The 17,682-nt window shown below is 36.1% G+C and overlaps 1 pseudogene; it reads left to right on the top strand.

The window, feature by feature from the left end:
* The first annotated feature begins 1,776 nt into the window (after positions 1–1,776).
* Positions 1,777–17,682, top strand: part of LOC141620808 (external alternative NAD(P)H-ubiquinone oxidoreductase B2, mitochondrial-like) — a 36,869-nt pseudogene continuing 20,963 nt past the window's right edge.

Genomic DNA, 17,682 nt, shown 5'->3' with positions numbered 1-17,682 from the left:
AGTAATTAAGCATAACATTAAAGCAATTAATAGCGTTATTAAGAGGGAATATTACGCATTGATGGAGAATTATGCAGTCGTTCCAGCCTGGCTATATAAGAGTAGCTCAAGATCATTTGAAGGGACAACAACTATTCGAGCAATCTCATATTACTACACTACGTGCTATACTTAGACAATACTACATAAATTGTGCTAATTACTTGAAATCATAGTGAAATCCTCTCCTGACTTGGTGTCCTTGGTTTTTTCCCATTTAAGAGTTTTTCACGTACAAATTTCTTTGTCTTATTATTATTATTATTATTATTATTTTTTTAAAAGGATGCGCGCAGCTTTCATAGATAGAAAAATAAAAGTTTACATGAAATTGGTGGGGAGCCGAGAGACAATCTGGGCCCCACCCCCTTAGCAACAGCAAAACTAAGTCTAGTAAAAATATAAGTGCCCACCCGAGCCCCCGCATCTTGAGATACCGAGAATTTCTGGATCCACTTGAGCAAGGCAACAGCATCCGAACCCATCTCTCCAAGCGAAGAGAAAGAGAAGGGAAGCAAACCATAACCAGCTGCATGTCGCGCATAAATCCCCATACTTAGCACACTTTCGCTGAGCAGCATCAGTGACAACCCGCCCGGGCACAAAATCGGTCATCTCAGTCTGAGTCAAGGGGGAAGACCCTGTCAAATCGACATATACATCACGCACCCTCTATCCCAAGAATAAAGCAGCAAATCCGCAGAACAAAGAGATCCACCATGTCTGTCAACCAAACCGATATCAACCTCCTTACACGTAGAAATACCAGACCTATAGCAGATGTCGAATAAGGTTTCACGAATGAGGTTATGTCGATGCTTAACACCCACAATACCAGTACAAGAAACAGTGTGGTCCCCATAAATATCATCAGCAAAAACCCGAGAGCAAGCAGGACAAGGCCTAGATACCGTGAATAACGGAACACCCAGTCGATATCCAAGTACACTACGGTAAGTCCTCCCGTTCATAGTCTGACTCAACCCAGAGATAGGAACCGCACAGAACCAATCAGAGGAATGGACACCCTGCTGAGACTTCCACAACGCATGACGCGGTGTCAAAGAGAAAACGGATTCTGAAGCAGCAACAACCGTTGCGAAATATATATCTACCAATTTCTTCATAAGTTTAGGAGCAGCGATTTCACAAGGATCACGTAATAAAGCAGAACCTGTAGTCTCAAAAAACACCAGCAAGGCATCGTCAAAAGTAGGACCAACATCTACAATACTAGAAGGTCGTAGGAGCTTAGCCTGCAAATCTGCAGACTGCAAACGGGACGCCAGAAAAGCATAGTGTAAAACACATAGATAAATCTGAGCTAGTTAACCCTGCCTAGACTATACCCTGACCTGATTTAACCCTGGGCAAAATCCATACAAAACAATTGGCGCCCACCGTGGGGCATCTAGCTCATTAAAATATTTTTTTCCTTTATTCACAAAAAAAAACCCCCAGAAACCAACAGAAATGGTCCAACCCACCATTTAAGAGCAATTGATTACTGCCTTGCAGCAAATCGCAGAATTGGAGGGCTTCAAAGACAAAGTTGATGAGAATGAGGCTGAAATTTTACCGCTGAAAAAATCCGACTCAACCTTGATACTAAAGTTAGAAAAAGCCCAAGGAGCAGGCGGCTCTAGGATCCAGCCAGGAACTCCGTTCTCATCGATCATCAAGCATATTGACTTCTCATATTTTGGGAGTCCAAGTGGCACCAATAAATCCATAAACATGGAGGAAGATGAAGACCCTAAGGATGATGGAAAGAAGCATGATGAGTCAGCAGCAGCCATCATGATGGCAGTGGTTCAGAAAATTAAAAACTTAAATGAAAAATTCGAAAACAAATACCTGTAGTGCTTGCCACCATGGAGGAAGCTGCCCCTGATGGCTATGTTAACTCACCTTTCGTAGATGAGATAGCCAAAATGGATATTCCAAAAAAAAAATTGTGATTCCGTCCATGAAAATCTATGATGGGACCACAGATCCACAAAACCATGTAGCCCTCTAGAAGTAGAAAATGTTAGTTATATCTATCCTAAGTGAGTTCAGGCAGGTTGTAGACACCTCGTTTCTGCACCTCCCGCAAACCACCCGGTGATGATTGGGCCGCGTGTTCGATTCGCGGAACGATTTGTGACAGTTCGTAAGATTATCGTCAAGTGATTGCTCAAATATTAATGTCGACCTCTTAGTTGTCATCTACGTCCTGATACGGTCGTTTTGGCGAGAATTAGAGTACATTCGAGTCCGGGTCAAAAACCGTCTCCATTTTCTGATAACTGTTAAATCCCGAGTCAGAATGTTCTGGAATGTTCCGGATATTTCTATTCCATATTTCACAAATTTTATCTTTTGGCAAATAATATCCCGTAATATTCACAAGATAATCGAATTATTTCCGTCCTACCATAACTCAAACGCTGAAATCTTTCTTCAACAGAGGAAACCTCCGGGAATAGACGCAAGAGGTCTGCGCCTCTTCCAAGGGACGCAGTGGCTGCTGCGCCTTTTCCCAGGCCCTTATTTGCATGATTTACGTATCTTTTTCATATCTTTCCGAGATTCACTTCCAAAGAGTCTCCGAAACCCTATTCCTTCACGTGATTAGTATAAATAGGAGCTTTCGTTCCTCATATTTCTCACGCGAGTGTCCGCCCTTCTCTTCTCCCTTTGCATTCTAGACTTCGTTCTTACTAATTGGCGCCTACGTGCTTGGACTTCCGACCACGTAAGCTCGGATCTTTCCGGCACCACCTCTCCGTTGCATGACCGACCAATTTGACCAACTACACTCAATCAACTTTAATTAATCAATCGTTTTCCTCTTACGAGGGCACTCTCTTTGCATTCGCGTCGAGCATTCACTAGTCGATATCTTAGTTCATCTCGTTTCACAACATGTAAGTCCGAGGGTGTATAATCCTCTTTTATTTATTGTATTTTATTTATCGTAACGTCGTTGTAAGATTTATGTCGAAAACACACTTTTAAAGCCGATTTCTAAAACCCTTTGTTAAAACCTCGTTTTTGCGGATTTCAAGAGACGAGACGTCGAGAAAAGACGCAAGCAATCGCTGCGCCTATTCGAAGGAGCGCGCTGCTGCCGCCTCTTCGTGAGGGCCGCCGCAGCCTCTGCTTCTTTTCTTCTTCCTCGTCCTCTGTAATTCGTCTTTGTTTTTCACTTGTTTTCTTAAATTCTTCGTTCATCATCATTAATATTCACATGTATATTGTATCACATAATTCCTTCATCATTAACATGTTTTAATTATTCAAATCCGACTTAAATCCCTTATAATCCAATATTCGCGGGTTTTCGTCATTAAATTCAATTCCGGGTTGTAGAGATTCAATTTGTTCATATTGGGTTTTTGGGATTCGTCTTTGATATAGTTTTCATCTGTTTATTCACATGTTCATTGTATATTCGTCATATATCGTCATATCTAACCTAGTTAATTGATTTCAGTAGAGGACTCATTCATTAACATCGTTCCTTCTTGTAAATTAATTCGTTAATTCCGTCCCATCCATGTTTATTGCTTTTATGACTAATTCATATGTAATTAATGCATTAAATCACTTTCATCCGAGTCAATAATCTAATCAATCTTTAAATTCACCAATCGACATTAACGGTTTGCGCTTCGGCTTCACGGCCCGGAATTCACCCTTTGAATGCAGACGCAAAGAATCGCTGCTGCGCCTCTTCCAGAGGGCGCAGTCCTGCTGCGCCTGTTCCAGGATGAGTTCTGCCCCTGAACTCCTTTTCTGCCTTGACGTAATTAATTAGGCTACGTATTAATTAACTAATATCCGTAATATCGCTAATTTATGTTCGTTAATTTATTCTTTTATTCCTTTTTCTCAAATCATCCGTTTTAAAGGTATTTTCGACATAAATCGCCTATTCCAATGTAATTGTTGTAATTTTCGTTATTGTAATTTTCATTATTGTATTTCTTTTATCATTTGTATGTTTCTCACATGTAAATGAGCATTAAATTCCAACTTCGACCCAATTGTATGCTAATTACGTGTCAACCGACCTAGTTAAATTCTCACATGCTAGGATTAATCTATTGGATGTTGCATTGCATGCATATAGCCGACGATATATCAAGTACGAATAAACTCCATAATCATTAGTAGAGGCCGCTATCGAGGCGGGCGGGATTAGGTGTTCGATCAAAAGAGCTTCCTAATACGTACCCTCACCCCTTACTCCAGATCTCCGTGAGCACCCGTGTTCATTGGCATCCACGAGAGTCATTCTAGACATAGAATGCTAAGGGTAACGATTGCTTAGTGTTCATGTCACTACTTTGTGTCTTGACATGACACGAGGTACTCGAACGGTTCCAATTTCCCATAAAAATTGGTGGCGACTCCATACAAAATGCAAACGCTTGTTCCCCGTTTCTCACCAAGCGCCCCCGTGGGCGGCCCGCTGTCCACACAGGTCTGCATGTGTAAAGGGTTTGAAACGACCCTGACCGGTCCTGCATTACAGTGGTACATCAATCTGCCAACTGGAAGCATCCAATCCTTTGCCAACTTTATCAACAATTTCAACTAGTAGTTTGCAAGTAGCCGGGAGTTGGAGAAGCGGTCCAGTGATCTTTATAGGATTACCCTGAAGTTAGATGAGACTCTCAGGGTATTTCTTGCCAGGTTCAACAAATAGAAGGTGTCTATTCCCAGGTGTTACGTTGGAACTGCGTTGGAAGCATTCAGGCAGGGATTACTACCAAATAGTGATCTTTATATTGAACTCACTAAGTATCTCTATCATACCTTCAAAGATGTTCAGGCCTAGCTTATATCAGGCTAGAGGAGGACAAAAGCTACAAAGTTAGAGCATCCTGCGACTCTAAGGAGTATGAAAAGCCAAATAGAAAGAGATGTGGCAAAGGCAGCAGCTACATATCTACCCCATATTTCTGGCCGGACCATTCAGAAGTCAACCTAGCATATGAACAAAAAGGTAAGGCTAAAATTCACCCACCTATTTCTGCGCATAACTTCAGTGTTGATATTCCAGGCTTGATCCAGGGGCTTGACAACATGGGATCAATAGTTAGATGGCCTAAGAAAGTCGAAAATCCTAATCCAAGGAGGGACCATTCCAAGTGGTGCGAATTTCACATGGACATAGGCATACAAGGGAAGATTGATTCACCCTAAGGAAAGTGGTAGCTTACTTGCTGAAGGCTGGATACCTAAAAGATCTGATCAAATCCAAAGGCAGAAAAGAAAGATCAAAGTAGAGGAAACCAGGAGCAGAAGCAGGAACGCAATCTTCCTCCGCCACCTCCACTATGCTTTAACCGGGAGGCACACCAAATTTATCGTTTTCTAAATTGGAAAGTCCCCTCGAATAAAATACTCCATATTACGTTATAAAAGAGTTATGTACAATCTCTTAATTGGTAATGAAATTATTATTTAAAGCTAAAATCTCAAAATTACTTGATATAAAATTTAATTATTATGCAATATAAATAATGATTTAAATGGGTTTAAGATTAGTACGAGTAATAAAAATGGAGGTACTAAATACTCTACTCCTTTTCCGTAACATTCAACCCCCTTCTCCAGTAAGTCGGTGGAAGCTTCACTTCACACCTTCACCCATTCTCTCTCGCTCAAATTTCTCCCAAAATTTTCTACCAAATTTCTCAAAAAATGAGATATAACAACTTCTTCGAAAAAGTATGTAGAAGCTTCCGCAACCGTCCTCGTCCTCGCCATTCCAAGCTGATATTTATTGTTACCGTCACGTAATCTTTCTTACTTTTCTTCTTCCTTTTTTTTTGTAAAATATTTCCTAAATGGTTAAAATCTGGCAATTTAAATGCAGTGTAAAATATACATTGCGTTTTTCCGTGAGTATTGAATGTTCGCCGACATGCGTCTAATTTATGTAGAAATTTTTAAGTATACCGTATACGTCGTAGTGTTAAATCTCCTTTTCCGTATCTGATTTATCGAGGAATTCTTAGGTATACCTCATAGTGTTAGATCTCAGTTCACGTTTGCATCTATAGAATTGATTAAGTTTCAAATGTCAATAAGTTCATTTTAAACGAGTTCTTCTTGATTTTAACTAATAGATTTAATAATTACTTGTGTGAACCACTTTCTGGGTACTTCATTATCTCAATCTAAGCTGATGATTTTAACAGTATCTGATGACGTTAACCTTGTGATGAAAAAGTGTTAGAACCTCCAATAATTCGATAACTTTATTATCAAATTATATAACTCTATGTGTGCTCAAGGCCGCATTTTAGTCTGCTTAATTCGTTAAAACTATGTCTGATTATTAATTTCGTTTGTTTATGATAGTGGAAGTATTGGCGGAGGTCTGTTGGATTCTTCACACACAAAATCATATAACGCTTCCCCCGAAATCAAGAAGAATGTTGTAGTTCTCGGAACTGGATATGCTGCAACCAGCTTTTTAAAAAACCTCAAGCATTCGTCATATGATGTTGAAATAATTAGTCCTCGTAATTACTTTGCATTCATGCCTTTGCTTAAGAGTGGTAGTTGTGGCACCCTGGAGGCCAGCAGTATCGTTGTGCCAATAAGAGACATTCTTAAGAAGGTACTCATTAAAACTCTCGTAATTGTGTAGTTATGTGATGAATCTATAGAATATAATTAAAAGACAACTCTAAAATGAGTCATACGTAGGATTAAGATAAAGCCATGTAGGATTAAGAAAAAACCACGAGCAATCAAACGAAATGTCAGCAGCATCAATCAAATGGCACAAATACAATATCCCCAATGACCATGTCCCTCATATGAGCTTTCAAACCGACAACGATATCACCTCCAACCCGACAACCGCTCATTCCGTCATGCGTCGATCGTCATTCCACACCAACCATCACCATACTCCACTGCACCTTCACATCATGCTTCACCCTTACCATATTATCCCTTTCAGTCATTCATTTCTCCCTCGTATGTTTTCCGGAAGGACCCACTTCACTGGTCGACTTGCTGCGTTTCATTCCTGATTGTATTCGGCTGTCAAAGGAACTATCACTTACTCACTTAGGCGATTGTGGCGGCTAACGTTTATCAGCACATGTGAGGTATTGCTTTTACCGATTGCAACTTTTCATTTCCCATTTTAATTTGGTTACTAAATGAAACATTGATTACATATAATTCTCATCCGTTGGTCTTCCTAAATAGGTTACGTCCGACTATATGATTTAATTTGTTGGTTTATGGCATTCCCCCTTCCTGCAACTTTTATAAAATATTATTAAAAGGCTAACCAAAATATCCGTTTAATGCCACGTCACATTATTGAAATGCTTACATCAGCTCTATTAAATGGCATCTCACATTTCTGTAATGTTTGGATAAGCTCTATTTAATGCCACGTCATATTTTTATAGTGTTTACATAATTACATCAGCTCACACTAAATAAATGCTTACATTGCCTTCTAAATCGATCGATTATATGTTAAAAAAATTTCCCTTCATCTTCCTAACAATAAAAGTTCTTCAATAATCACTCTTCTTCATAAATTGGAATTACATCTCATAAACTCCATTGAATTTCAATAGCCAAAGAGTTTACCTTCAATTCCTCTGTTGGTTTAATTTCTCCCATTGGAGCTTTGTTATGTTTATAAACTTTCACCCCATATTCTTTCAAAATCAACAATACAAATTAAATTTTTCTTACTGGAACTTTGAAATATTTTAGATTTGTTTTTCTTAATTGGGGTACCTATACGGTTAACTATGTTCATGCATTTTAGTTGAGCCAAATTCTTTAATTGAATTGCTCTGTTGCTTATTTTTATTCTTTTGTGACTAATTTTTAATTTGGTGATAATGGTAGATTTTGGTATATGGTTAGCTAGGAAAAAGAAGGCTTTTGGTGTGCTTGGTATGATGGATATGAAGATAATAGTCCTCTCTTATCCAGGTACGAATGCAAGATAGTTTGTGTTCTTGCTTTCCATTTTTATTCTCAGTTGATTAATTTGAGTTAGTAAAGCTTGGATTAATTATTGGATACGACTTCCTCCGTTTTAATCATTTGTTTACCTTTTTATACCTTTGTGAGCGGTATTTTAATCAAAGGTAAACAAATGGATGAGACGAAGGCATTATCATTTTATCGTTGTGAATTCTGAACTAATGGTCATCCGATTGATTTATTAGGCTACCGACCAAATCCATATCAAGTGATATCTCTCCTGGAGCAGTAATTTTGTTTCCCTTATTGCAATGAGTAGGTTTAATCCTTTTTATTATGTGGTGCATGTACATTTTCTTGATTGCCATCAAATTATTGAGCTAACTCACTATCTCATGTGTGCATTTGGAAAAAAATACTCCTTTGTTCCTATCATTTTATTTACATTTTTGAATAAAAAAACTCTCACAAAGAATAAGCAAGGTAATCAGATGATTTGGACAGAGGGAGTATGTATGAATGATGATTGCAAGAAGCAATTTCGAACATTTTCCACAAACTTAGCTTTATTTTCTAAATCATGTTTGACTAATAGTCTTTATATCTAAAAATTTAATTTTGCAGTTATAGACGTGATGTAACACGTTCAGTCGTTTATCCCGTGAAATGTAAGTAGTTAGCTTTGATTGAACATTAAGATACACACACAGAGTGAAAACCGAGAACAATCAATACGAAAATAATATGTTTTGAAGCTAATCGACCACATTCACCGGTGAGTTTGTTTATACTAGGTGTATCAGAGTATTAAGAGTATTTCCTTAACAAAGAATTATAGCTCTTAAATCTTTTCTTGACATGTAGGTTGTAATATGGGTTTAGGTTGTACACTATTAGGTACAAGTAGTATACAATTTGGAGTTAGGAGTTGTGTACTCTTTCTCACTCAACTAACCCCATGTCCCCCCCCCCCCCCCCCAGTAGGTCTCATTTGTGACAGATATATCCGTCACAAGTTTGTGACGGGTCAAATATCACTCACATGGGTAGATACGACAAAAACTAGAATGCATAGGGAATTACAAATGACTTGTCTTTATCCTCCCATAAGGGTTTTATTTGACCCGTCACAAGCTTATGACGGATATCAGCCGTCACAAATGAGAATTTGTTTTTTCCCCCTTTCATCAATGAACATGGGGTTGAAAGTAGTACAATTGAGTCTAATTGATGATTTATATTAGGATTAATTGATAGGGTTACTCTAAACTATTGGTGTACTGCTCAAAATATTCTAAACTATATTTTAACTATCAATACACCGAACAATTATACCTATTCGCATATATTATAATAGGTTAACTGACGACCTGATAAGGCGGTCACCTTTCCTTTTAAACCTCCTTCAACCTCTCCTTTTCTTTTTCTCTTGTAAATTACCTCTTCTCTTACCTTTGTCACCTAATCTCCATTATTACCTAAACCACCCCAAGATGCCATTGATGAACCTCATTATTATTCCTCATTGATAAATTCTTAAATTCATGTTCTATTATTGTTAAATGTCCAAAAATTGTTAGTGCTTCCTAATAGTGCTTGAGTTGAGGACCTCTTTGTTTTTATACTTTTGGCATGTCTAATTAATTGGTTCTCTCGTTCTTTTTTTTTCCTCATAGAAAATTGAGGCTTTTATTATTTTTGCTAGAATTGAAGGTTCCATCATCATCTTTGATCAAGTAAGATGTGATTAAATGGGTGAGAAAATTACAAGTTCGTTTGTTCTACATCTTAGACAAAAACAATGGTTCGCTTGCTCAATAATTAATCAAATTTCAGTGTCATGTTCTAACCATAGTTAATTGGGTAACTTTGCTCAATTTTTAATTTTAGTGGTTAGTTTGCTCCATTTCTAATCGAATTTCAGTTGAAGTGAAATTTGTTTACGTGTAAGTCTGGATTTAGCGCAACTTCTATCGGTTAATATGGTTTCCAAACGTATGGAATTTATTAAGATATGGGTTTTCGGTAGTTTGTACATTAAGGAAGATTGGGGCTCATCCTTACAAATTCGGATGATCCGATTCTTCCTTTGAATCATCCCTACGTGTGCAGTGTGTATAAGTGTATTCCAGGTTTGTAGGAAGAAAATGAAGTATGTTAGGGATAAGAGTGGGCCCAAGCTAAAATAACCTACTACAACAGGTTAAAGAGACACCAATTCTATTTAAAGCGAATGGGTGTAATTGTTGGTTTTATTGGTAGTTAAAACATAGTTTAGAGTATTTTGAGCAACACACCCATAGTTTAGAATATTTTTATCAATTAATCCTTTATATTATTTTAGTAGTAATCGGATTTTTGAGATTTACTGTATAATTTCATTTATGATAGACTGCTGAAATTCTTGATAACAAAATGACGTTTATTTGAGGTTTATTTTTTGTTGTAAGTTGGAAGTTTTATCCAGGAGAACCGATCTTTGATAGTGCCCAAGGGAAATGGTAAAATTGGTAGTCATCGCACAATATCCATTTTAGCTTTTCGTTTATATGATTATGTAAATATCTCGCACTCTCTTAAAACACTTTGTAGAATGTGAGAAATACGGTATTGCTTCAATTTTATTGTCTTTTTTTGTTTTCTTTCACATAATAATTATCTAAGGCGACATCACATAAATTTATTGTAGAATGAGATTTTTTAGCAAACGCTTTTATTGATAGATTTGTATTCATGTTTTTATTAGTGTAAAACCGTCTTACAAAAGTCCAAGTCTTTTTTTTTTCTAATTTCCTCCTTACTAATTTTGGGTTAAAACAAATGGATTTTCAATTTTCTCTCTTCAATTACTATTTCTTAAATCCCCTCAAATAGAAAATAAAATTATATTGTACACTATAGATTAAGTCTACACGAGATTTGATGAAAAATAATTCAAAAATAAGTAAATTATAGAAGACCCGTGATTTTCACGGGCTACAGAACTAGTTGATTCTGAAATATATTTTTATTCTTTTTTCAGAAAGGTGTTGTGCACTTCTCCGAAGCTGAGTGCATCAGCATAGATCCCGTTAACAAGGTAGTCAACTGTCAAGATACACAGAATGGGAAGGCTGAATTTCAGGTTGGTTATGACTGACTACCTTGTCATTGCAGTGGGAACCAGACCCAACATGTTTGACATCCTTGGTGTAGAGGAGAACGCGTACTTTTTGAAGGTATAAATATTTAGGGTGTGTAACTAATTATTTTGCCGTCTTTTTGAATCACAGGTTCTACTCACATTATTTAATCACATTTACAGGAGGTGGATGATGCCCTAAAAATTTTGTATACTTGCTGCAGGTTTGACGAAAGAATTACCGCATTTGCTGAAGAGAAGTTCCACAGAGATGTTATAGACCTGAAAACAGGTTCAATGGTTGTGAATGTGAATGACAAATAAATAACAACTGAAGCAGTCAAGGATGGTGGTGAAGTAATATCATTTTCGTATGAAATTTCTACTGGAATTGGAAATCGTCCTTTGATAAGGGACTTCATGAATAAAGTTGGACATATATGTGCTTTTAGGATTAATTCATGTTTAGAATTGGTTGTAATGTCACAATTGATTGCTAATCTGAATTTGTCACTGAACTGTTCAAAAGCTTGTTTGGGCATCTGAAATCTAAACCATAAGTTACTTTCAATTGTAGGCAAACAGGCACACCCTTGCAGTTGACGAGTGGCTGAGAGTGGAGGGAACACGTGACATATATACACTCGGTGATTGTGCAACTGTCATACAAAGAAAAGTCATGGTAGGTAAACCTTGGCTTCTACAATAATCATACTATAAGTATTTGTTTTATAGTTGCCCTTCCACTCTTCACCAAGCTTGCCTTTCTTTTTATAGGATGATATTGCCGAGATCTACGAGAAAGCAGACAAGGATCACTCTGGCACTTTATTGGTGAAATAAATACAAGAATTCGTTAGTGATATGCTCGAAGGATACCCACAAATTGAAATTTATCTCAATAAGAAACAAATGAACATTATTGTTGACCTCATGAAAGATGCCAATGGAAATGTAAAAAAAGAATAAGTGGGATTAAACATTGAAGAATTTAAAAAATGCCTTTCGATAGTCGACACTCAGATGAAACTTCTTCAAGCAACTGCTCAGGTAAAGCCTAAGTTTACCTAAATCTCGATACAGAATCACTCATCTGCCCAGTTGGGAGGAGAGCAAGCAGCTGCACATCTACCTGGAGATCGGGTTTCTGTTGGGCACATCACGAAATGGTTTTGGTACTTGATGTATGCATGGTACCCAAACTCGTACCTCTTCCAGTCTTCTTACTATTTATGTCATTTATTACTAAATAGTAAGTTAACTTTGTTTCAGGAACCAAGTCAGCGGACGTACTAGAGATGTGGTGATTTGTGATTGCTTAGCATGTTCGGCCGAGATACAAGCAGCCTTTAAAGCACTTTGATCTAGTGAGTTTGAATTTGTTTATGCTGATATCGTCATTAATTGCTTTGGAGGCTGCCAAGCAATCACAGCCAACGCTCTCATATTTGTGTATGCATTTAAAGAAACTCCTATCGCAAAAAGAAGGCTGAATAGGAGATCAATGTCAACTATGCTCAAATCAACACAAACCTATTAAGAATTCATAACATTAACTTAGGCCAAGAAGTGAACCGTGTTCATAGGCACGCAACAAGTTTAAAAAATCATACTAACTCGACTCAGTGTCCTTTCAAGAGGTGTAGAATCATAGAAAGACATTGGAGCGCAAAATAGCGAATTCAACAATTTTGAAATAGGGACCTACATGCTTCCATGCACGTTCTGTAACCAATAGTTCTTGTGAGTAAGAAAACTACCGTACATGCTCCGATGATTAGGTAAACCCCAATCAGTTTCAATGTGCTAACATTAGGATTATCAACAGAAATCTACCTTGAATTATAGTTCGCAATCAAAAATATAGAAATTTCTATTTTGAAAAATTTCTTTTAAGTTAAATTATTTACATAAATCGATTATTTTTAATGAAATAACAATAAAAGGTAAAAAAATTACCGAGACGGAAGGAGCATAATAATAAAAAAAGGAAAAAAAATAGAAAACAATAATACCAATAATCGCTGCAAAACATTAACAAACGTAACAATATTCGTGACAAAATAATAATAAACTGTGGCAAAAGTTTAGTAACTTGTGACCATATGCATAACAATAAATATATTTGATGATATATTATGCCAATATACATATTGGTTACTTTTTTTTTTTTTCTTACGAGTCCGTTTTGTCCGTAGGGCCCAGTGTTATCGCAAATCTGGCTTTGTATAACACCACCACCATGACAACATAGCTATCCCCGTGAATTTCACGGGTGATAAAACTAGTTTATTTATACAAAGTTTAGCCAAATTTTTTTCCCTTTTAATGTTAGAAACGATGAATTATATAGTAAATTTGAATTTAGTGCCCGATGGAATAGTGAGGGGTTTGGCGTTTGCCGTCCTTTTATTTAATGCTAATATACAAGATTAGTTATGATTTGTGTACAAAATATCAATCTTGTAGTTTTAATTTTTTAATGTCTTGGCTCATGCGTTGACTTGGATAACTAGTACGAATATGTGGTCGAATGTGTAACCATCTTTGGCAAACTCGGTTACTTTGTTTGATTTATTTTTAAATGAAGTAATTCCCTTCTGGGTTTTCCCCTCGAAAATAAATTGTGAAATATAACGTGTCAAATCAGGATGTTATGCAAACAGATTAATATTGTACCTACTAATCTTTGATATTTGAACTAAAAATGCTCTATTATCTATATATGAGAAGTCCCCATAAAAAACTAAACATTTGAGAAAAGATAGCAGGATCGTTAACAACAAAGTAAGTTTTGATCTGAAAAAGGCAACCTATCAATCTTTTACATTCACCATATTGAATGTCTCGTTAGACAAAAGTTAAAAGCCCTAAATATTTATGACAAAGTCGAATTATTACAGTCGAAAAATACAAACACAGTCTACTACATCTGAAGAAGATTTGGACTGAAAGAGGACTTACTCTATAGTAGTCAAACAATTGTGCAACCTGCAATGGTATAAAGATTATGTTAGACCAGAAGTGAACGACAATAAAGTCAGAATGAGTAAGAATTCACGATGTTCTAAACTGGTTTTGTTGGATTCGAACTGCCGATGATAGGCAAAGCTTACCCCACCTAGGGATTTGGGTTTTGTTTAGGGTTTTACAACTTATTTTGTTTGGGTTTGTCTAATTTACCCGTGGAAAAGGAGTAAACGACACTAAGGATCTCAATTATTAGAGGAAGCAAATAAGGACCTCTTAAAGAAAAGCCGTTATAATTTGAACGGTGTTATAGTATAAAATAGATTAAATTGCCTTTGATTTTTTTAGTTTTTCTGTAATGCTGATTGCTATCATTTGTATAGAGTAAGTATCTCTTGAGACGATCCTAACATAAGCAATTATTATTGATAAAATGTTATTATTAAAATTATCATTTTATAATAATAAATTGATGGTGAAATTTTATCAGAAAGTATTTATATTTTATCATAAAATGATCACATTTTGTCTCTCTTAATTTTAGAGAGGCATTTCCCGCCTGAAATAAAAATTTGTGAATTTTGTTGTAAAACGAACAATTACTTTTAAATTGAAAAGTATAAGAGACATTTAAGCTAATTTTGTTACCGTTAACTCAAAAAAATTTGAACCAAAATTAAGCTAAACTGAAATTGTTCTGACCCGAACCGTTTCCGACTTGAAATAGCACAAACCGATTAAAGTGACTAACTGAAATGAACTCGATCAATTTGAACGGAAATCAGGTCAACCTAATTTAAATAAAACATATTTAACCCAAAATTGAGCTAAACCGAAATTGATCTGACCCAAACCGTACCCGATTCGAAATAGCAGAAATTGATTAAAGTGACTAACTGAAATGAACTCGATCAAATTGAACGAAAATCAGGTCAACCTAATTTAAATCAAACATACTGAACGAACTTTTTGCGAGGTCGACTTTCACCAATAATGTAAGGCGATTTTATTAACAAAAATATACTCGGAAAAGAAAATGGTGGAATTATAAGTAATTCGTTAAAACGGAATAAATGGTATTCTCTTAAAATGAACGAAGTAATAAACTTAAATAAACCAATATTATGTAATACTGATTAGGCTTTGTCGCACATCTAATCAAAGATAAATTTTCCTAGACACAAATTAATGTAGTACGAGGGGTCAACAAAAGGTGACGAGAATTGCGTTATGAAAAGCTATAAATAGACTTCTATCAAGGTCGATTACGATTGTTTGTTTGATTGGTTTGGTGATTAGCAAATAAAGTGATGTAAAAATATATGATTAAAAGAGTCTAGGGGAGTCGGGTCACACATGCAATTGTATATAGATGTTCATGTTAAACTCGAAAAAATAAACATTGTTAATTGTTTAGGTTAAAGACAACCACCTCTCGGCCTTATTGTCAACCATATACCGGGTGTAATACAACGTTTTTCTAGGTTTTGTTACTCGGCCGAGTAATGCGTCGTGTGTTTCTGGTCAGGCTATTGTCCAGGAATACTTGGCTGAGTATGGTAATACTTGACCGAGTATCCGGTCTGTGATGAGTCATAATTATATACATATTTATGCCTCCCCTTAATTGCTTTTAATACCGTTTTCGTGCTAGTTTATGTTATTTACATGTCTTTTATGTTAGAATGTCGATACTTCCGCTTTTTGATGTTTAATGTAGGAATGATGCATTTGAGGAGCAAAGTAATGAAATGGGCATCGAGAAGTGGAAATGAAGGGATACACGAAGCATGGCACGAGAATTCATAAGAATGAAGGAAGAGAAGTTAAGAAGAAAACACGAAGAAAAGAGCTTCTTATTACTAGTGCCTACTTTGAAGAGCCATATATCGAGTTCTAAAATATATTTTCAAGTGATTCTAACTGGAGGTGAAAGCTTATCTTATTAGCTTTCCAACGCCTCAAAAATCGCTTGTTTCTGACAAGTAACAAAGAAATGGCGGTTGTTTGAAGTTCAGTGCGCGAAGCAGGAACTTGGTTCCTCGATCGAGTACAGTGTGGCTCGATCAAGGAACCAACCTAATCGATTAAAATTTGCAATGTCGAGAGTTGGAGTTCCTGAAATTTGGTGCCTCGATCGAGTAAGACCATGCTCGATCGAGGAAGTGGTGACTCGATCGAGTGCACCAAGGGCTCGATCGAGGAACCTCCAGTTTCTATAATTCTCGCAATTTTCCTTAAGTCAGTTATGTTTTGCTATAAATACCAAAACTCGTACCCTTGCTTATTTATGCTTTATTTTCTGTAGGTTTAGTATAGCTACTCTAAAAACTTTCTAAAATATTTAGTTTAGTTTATTTGTATTGTTCTTCCTTCCGGATCTAAACATTGCTACTTTACGGTATTTTTCTAATCTTTCAATATCTATAATTTCAATTGCTTGTTCATCTTTCATGTTCTTAATTATGCCTTATGTTATTGTTATTGTTGCTATTATAATTAGTATGAGTAGCTAAACTTATCATCTAGGATGAAAGGGGATCTAGGTTGTTAGAAAATGGATTACTATGAATTGATTGTTAAATTGTTTTCTATTTTTGTTCAATTATTGTTTTACCTCTAATTAGTTGATTACTGATCAGAATTGATTAATTAGTATCGCATAAACTAGGATTATCACCGACAGGGTTAAGACTAGTATAGGCCACGATAATTGAATTAGACCGACTTAACGATAGCGATGGCATGTTAAGTTAGATTTAAAAAGACATATTAGAATCGACTGATCATATGGCTTTCAACAATATAAATTGCTCAATCAATGAATTAAATCCTACCCTTGGATGACTAACTAGTAAACCTGAATCTCTAGACTCTTTAATATTATTGTTTATTATATTTATTTAATTTGTTATAAGTTGTTAGAAATAAAATCAATCAAAACCCCATAACTTGTTACCTTTAAGACGGATTTAAATATAAACAAACTAGATAATTGATCACAGCCTCCCTGTGGATTCGACCTTGACTTACTGCTAGCTATCTGTTAGTAGTAATTTAGGTTTACTTTGATTAAGGTGATACGACTTTAGCCTTATCAAATTTGGCGCCGTTGCCTGGGAGGCAACAATTTTTCTGTTTGTTTTTGTTTACTTTGTTTTTTTTCTGAGGGAACATCAGTTCCTTTAGACCGTTCTAATGTTTTCCATCGAGTTTCTACAGGGTGAAGATGAAAACTTCTGATGCGTGTTATTTATATGATATTTTACATCCCATTTTACACGCATTTCAGAGCTCATTCTTGTAGTTTATGCTACACTTCTCCCTATTTCCGTCTACTTCCGTATTTTGTACATTATTGAAGAAATGTGAAGAATTCAACGGGAAATCAAGCCAAATCCGTCCCCGAGTAAATTGAGTTTATCATCGAAGTTTTTATCACAATTTCACACAGTAACTTTCAGTTTTATTCATTCGAGTAATTAGGGTTTGGATCATCGTTTTAGCATTGGAATTCTGTTCTTGTTCTTAATCTTTCCTCTGAAATCTCGGTATTCCTTCTGCCCTAATTCCAGTTTATT

The sequence above is a fragment of the Silene latifolia genome, chromosome X (assembly GCF_048544455.1).
Source record: "Silene latifolia isolate original U9 population chromosome X, ASM4854445v1, whole genome shotgun sequence".
Classification (NCBI taxonomy): domain Eukaryota; kingdom Viridiplantae; phylum Streptophyta; class Magnoliopsida; order Caryophyllales; family Caryophyllaceae; genus Silene; species Silene latifolia.
This window is presented reverse-complemented; position numbering and strand designations above follow the sequence as displayed.